The following is a 6,021-nucleotide window of genomic DNA, read 5'->3' as shown; positions in this document are numbered from 1 at the left end:
GTTTCCCGAGGCACTGCAAGGGCCGATGAGCTCAAAGCACACAGTATAAGCATACAAGCCTAAGTATATACTCAGGTGAATTTGAGGGGTTTTTCTGTGCAAATAACTTCCAGATCGCGTGGCCGACTGGTCTGATCTCGTTTCTTTTCGGGGTGCACATGGAACATTTTCTCAGACAAAAAGAACACGAAAAGCTATGCCTGCGTTCTGTTTCGCAATATCCTTTTCGCTTTCAGAGAAATGTAATTTCTTAAGTTTCAATGTTCAAATTATTATTTCCCTAGTTTATACACCCAAACTAAACACCCGATTCATCGCCAATCGTCAACTTTGGATATGGACTACAAGAAATCAGGGCAACGACAACAAGGACAACAATCGGCGAAAAAGATGACTGGTTCTGACCTTCAAAGAAGCGGGAATCGTCATCTATAACTGAGGTGAACAAAACTAGCTCCCCGAAGGCGAACTACATTGAAGTTTCTTTACGAGACAGTTCAATCATTGAGTGTGTTGTCTCATAAAAATGCGAATGCTGCAGACTTTACCTCTCTCAACAATATGAATGGCGACGCCGATGATAAAAATTGTGTACAAAAATAAGCTTTAAGATCTCAGACTTCCTGCACAAAGAACTGATAAGAACCGAAGAAGCCATGTATAACGCTTCATCAACATTTCGGCTGTAGCAAAAGTAAGAGACGGCATGTGCTCTATTCGTGCTTTGCTTCACTGAAAATTTTTAGTGGCGCAGATGACGATTTATGAAAAAAAACGAGAAGCACGAACGCAAAATATGTGCAACCCCGGCGGGACTCGAACCCGCAATCCTCGGTTTAGAATACCGATGCCTTGTCCATTGGGCTACGGGGGCTCTCACGCTCAGACCGAAGCTTTGAGTTGGCCAATCCTGGCCAGAGCGTCGCCGCTCCTCGGCGCGACCGCGTGAACGCGCTCGTGCCACTTCTGCCTCCTTCGTCGTCGTCTTCGTCCACAGCTGGTTCCGACGGGGCTCGTCATGCCAGCGTTCGAATGCTGCCCCTCCGTTTGCGAAGGCGCTGACGGCGCTGGCCCACTGTCACTTGGTGAGGTGATTTCGGTCTCAAATTCTTTGCCTCGGCATATCGCGGATCGAAAACTCGTATACAGCCGAGCTCAAATTTCGCATTAGAAAATATCGTAATGTTCGTACACAATTACAGCGAATCTGGTAGCCTCTAAATCATCTCCATTTTCTGTGTCCGCGTCCGTCAGCAAAAATGTTGGCCGATCGCGGCGGCGGTGTTGGGCCAGGAGCAGTGCTTCTTGCCCCCTTAAGGCAGAGTCTTTATTTAGTCAGCTAAGTAAAACGAACCGTACATGCATTCTTTGGAATCAAGCACAAAACTTACCGAACAGCGAACGTTTCAATAAAGAACACCTATAAAAACATCATCCTAACCACTTAATTGACTATAAGGCACTCCTGAAAACAATACCAAGCACGTAGAGCTCCCCACATACTTTTCCCGGTGGAGATTACTGTTTCGTAAGCTGCCCCGCAGACGGCACCTTTCGACGTGTGGAGGGACGTCCCCAGCCTTTCGTATAAAAGAAGCAGCCTACCAACTGATTTCAATGTTGTTGCAGCACTACTGAAGGCGCCGGCGTGCTGTAAATAAAATCATTACTGCCGTTACTACCATCCCTTAAAAGAAGAGTTTATTCTGTCTATAGAAATCTACACATTTCTTATAGACGACTCTGCCTTTCTATGGATTTGCTCTTCTGTTGATACAAAGTCTAGAGTCTGTCTATAGACGAGAGTCGATAGGGTTTCTATTTCTTTTTGCCTGCTCTCATATTTATTTTTTCAGACAATTTTATTTTTACATACTGGGATCTTTTACAAGATTTTAGCAGGGTGGGAACATACAAGTACATTCATACAAACATACAGTTCAAGCAATCATGCCGATGCTTGAATTCAACATGCAAAAGGGACAGATTGCATGAAAAAAAGGAGCATGGGAACTATGCGCGATTGAGCCAAAAATGATTGTGCGCCTGAAAACAGAATAAAGAATTTAGTGTAATGACTTCATCAGGAAGTTTATTCCAATCAACTATTGTTCCTGTAAGATAAGAACATTTAAAGCAATTGCTATGCAGTGTTAACGGTTTCCCTGCTCGAAAGTGTTTATGACGAGTAACATAACCAGTTAAGGGTGGTATGATGTGCGAGGTATCAATATAATTGTGGCCACTCATTAGCTCAAAAATGAATATTAATTGGGAAGCACGATTTGTTCTCAAATCGAAGAGAAGCCACAACGTTTATCGAGATCTGTTATAGAAATCGGACCATAAGAATTGTAGATAAATCGGAAAGCTTTCTTTTGAATTCTTTCTAATTTTTCTATATTTATTTTGTGTAGGGGCCCCAAATGATGACTGCATATTCTAAAGTAAGACGAACTATTGTATGATATGCCAGGAGGCGCACAGCTGGTGTCGAGCATTTTAAACACCTTCTGAGGGTGAACAATTAGCGAAGACAATTAGCCATTACAGTGTCAGTATGTTTTGAGCAGGGAAGATAGTGAAATACGTGTATGGCCGAGATATTTATAGTGAGATACCACAGAAATATAAGTGTTCCGGGCAAAATAGTGGAAGAGAAGGGGCTTTTCTGTTTGTGTTATTATTGTACAGACGGTCTTTTCATAGTTAAGACATTTGCCATTGATGGCACCTTCCAATTATTTTGCCAAATTCGCAGTTTAGCGTGACGATCTTCGGGTGAGGCAATTTCATCGTATAGTGTACAGTCATCCAAGCAAAGTTTAATTTTGACAGATACATTACTGCCAATGTTATCTATATGAAGCAAGAATAATAGAGGACCCAGCACGGATCCCTGGGGAACGCCACAACCAACAGGTAATGTGTCGGAGGAAGTCTCGTTTATCCTAACTTATGGGGAGCTGTTGGTAAGGTATTTTTTTTTAATTGTTGGGTTTTACGTGCCAAAACCACTTTTTGATTATGAGGCACGCCGTAGTGGAGGACTCCGGAAATTTCGACCACCTGGGGTTCTTTAAAGTACACCTAAATCTAAGTACACGGGTTTTTCGCATTTCGCCCCCATCGAAATGGGGCTGCCGTGGCCGGGATTCGATCCCGCGACCTTGTGCTCAGCAGCCTAACACCATAGCCACTGAGCAACCACGGCGGGTTTGGTTAGGTATGCTTGTATTCATTTTTAATAGCTTATTTTTGTGAGTAAAAGCTAAAATTGTAAGGTAATTAGCTGTGGGTTACATTGTCGAATGCTTTACTGAAATCATAAATATAGCGTCGCTTTGTTTTGCATAATTTATTGTTTTGCAAAATCGTGAATATATTCTAGTAATTGAGTGTTTGTGGTAAAGCCCTGCCAAAATCCATGTTGAGCGTTCGTCAATACGCAACGCTCATAAAAAAAACAATTACATGCTTATAGATTAGGTGTTCGAAAATTTTGTATGTTGTCGAAGTCAGAGAAATTGGTCGATATCTTTTATGCAACTTTTGCTTCCCCATTTATGTAAGTCTTATTATTGCTGTTTTCGAGTCATCCGGAAGCATGCCATCCTGAAGCGATTTACTAAAAAAAATTTTCAAGGATATCGCACACCACTCGGCATAGCGTTTTAAGAAGGCATTTGGCATACCACCTGAACAGGGGTTTTCTTTTTGGCAATTTTTAACAGTGTGTGAGATACACCATTTTCAGAAATAACAATATCAGGAATGGAAGGACAATCTATGTAAAAGGAAGGCAGACAACCTCCATTTTTTGTGAATAGAATACTGAAATGATTGTTAAATGCAGAGCATACATCCTGCTCATCGTGGACCTTATTACCGCCTATTATGGACATATCGGAAAGGGAAGAAGAATGAGTCATCGTCCTCCAGAATCTCCGTGGAGACGTTTTCATAAAACTAGGAAGATGTACATTAAACTAATTCCGTTTGTCATTTATTATCGCTTCTTTTGAACATATTTGACGCTTTCTCAATGACCCTTTCATTATTTGTTCAAGTTTTCAGATTTGCGCAACTTTTAAGCCGTTTAAGCTTGCGTTGCTTGAGCAACGCATCGCGAGAGATCCAGGTATTCCGACCCGCAGCATTCTTTACAACCTTTAGAACAATGTGAGGGAGACAGTTGAATATAATGCCTTTAAATAAAAGCAACACATCGTACATGCTAGCAGTATTATATTTAAGGTTATCCAGATGAAATGCTCGCGTATCAATTACAAACGCGTCATCTGCACGAGAAAAATTCGGGTAACACTGAATCTTATCTCTTTTACTGCGAGGGGAACATTGCAACGACAATACTACTGCTTGGTGATCCGAAATGCCGTCTGTAACCATACATGAGACGTCATCTTGTATATTTGCACCTACAAAAAATGGATAGATAACTGCATTGGAATCTTTGTCGCTTCTAGTTAAATGCTTACCTACCTGCGATCCGCCAAAAAAAAGGAATATCAATGATTTCACTACGAATATTTGTGGTGGAGCGGGACAGGAATGTGCTCCAGTCGACATTCGGCAGGTTACTATCAGGGGTTAAGATTGCTTTATCCATCTGCATTCTTTTAATGAATGTACATGTTTTTTTTTGTTAAGCATTCCAAGTCTGCAACCGACGAGTTAGGGGCATGTATGCGGCACCAAGAATGTATTTGACATTGTTAATACAAAAGTTGCAGAAAAAGCTTTTTACTCCCGAGGTGTCGGGCATTCTTAACATTTGAAGGGAATGTTTAAAAAGAATGGCTACGCCTCCTCCTTTTCTGTCACAGTCTTTGCGCAATATTCTGTAGTTTATCGGGACAAATTGGCTATCATACATATTGTGACGCTCTTACGTGCATAGTGGATTCACGCCTCAACAAACAGTATGCGGGAGCACCGAACAGTGGAAAACGAAGAAGAAGACGGGTGGCTGGCTAGCTGAATCTCGACAGGCGTTCAACTGATCAAGGCCATCCGTCTTCTTTTTCGTTTTCCACTCTTCGGTGCCCCCGATGCCGTTCGGGCTCTGTTATGCGCCTGCAACTTTCGAGCGCTTCATGGACAACATCCTGTGTGGTTTGAAGTGGGAAGTATGCATGTGCTATCTAGACGATGTAGTGATTTTCGGGCGCACGTTCAGTGAGCACAACGCACGTCTCGATCTTGTGCTAGACTGCTTGGACAAAGCGGGTTTGGTGCTCAACTCGAAGAAGTGTCATTTTGGAGAGCGCCAAACACTCGTTCTGGGACACCTAGTGGATAAGGACGGTATAGGACCCGATCCAGCAAAGACTGCTACGGTGGAAGCTTTCAAGCAATCTCGTCATGTAAAAGAGCTACGCAGTTTCCTAGGGCTTTGCTCGTACTTCCGCCGGTTTATTCGTGGATTTGCCAACATCGCATATCCGCTGACATGCCTGCTCCAGAAGGGCGTTGCCTTTGAATGGACTCCTGAATGAGAAGCTAGTTTTCGTGAGCTGAAGTCTCGTCTGACGTCCCATCCCATTCTCCGACACTTCGACCATGCGGCTCCCACAGAAGTTTATACGGACGATAGCGGTATTGGCATCGGCGCTGTCCTTATTCAACGCGTCGACACCAAAGAACACGTCGTCGCCTATGCGAGTCGCTCTTTAAGTAAGTCCGAGCGTAACTACACCGTTACAGGGCAAGAATGTCTTGCAGTTATTTTCGCAGTACAGCGCTTCTGGTCGTACCTGTACGGGCGCCCCTTCACTGTGGTGACAGACTATCATTCTCTCTGCTGGCTGGTTAATCTCCGAGATCCGTCGGGCCGGCTTGCGCGTTGGAGACTTCGTTTACAGGAATATAACTTTACCGTTTCTAATTAGAGCGGCCGCCGACACCCCGACGCTGACTGCCTCTCGCGCATGCCGCTTCCAACGACGGACTGCGACGCGGACGATTTCGACTGCTATATCGCATCACTGGAGCCGGGAT

At 43.6% G+C, this 6,021-nt stretch overlaps 1 non-coding gene across 1 annotated transcript; it reads right to left on the bottom strand.

Annotated features, from left to right (window-relative positions):
• Nucleotides 1–799: 799 nt before the first annotated feature.
• On the bottom strand, nt 800–874 carry TRNAR-UCU (transfer RNA arginine (anticodon UCU)). The gene has a single exon. It is a non-coding gene; the product is annotated as a tRNA-Arg (tRNA).
• Nucleotides 875–6,021: the final 5,147 nt, after the last annotated feature.

This window comes from Dermacentor andersoni, chromosome 1 (genome assembly GCF_023375885.2).
Source record: "Dermacentor andersoni chromosome 1, qqDerAnde1_hic_scaffold, whole genome shotgun sequence".
Lineage (NCBI taxonomy): Eukaryota > Metazoa > Arthropoda > Arachnida > Ixodida > Ixodidae > Dermacentor > Dermacentor andersoni.
This window is presented reverse-complemented; position numbering and strand designations above follow the sequence as displayed.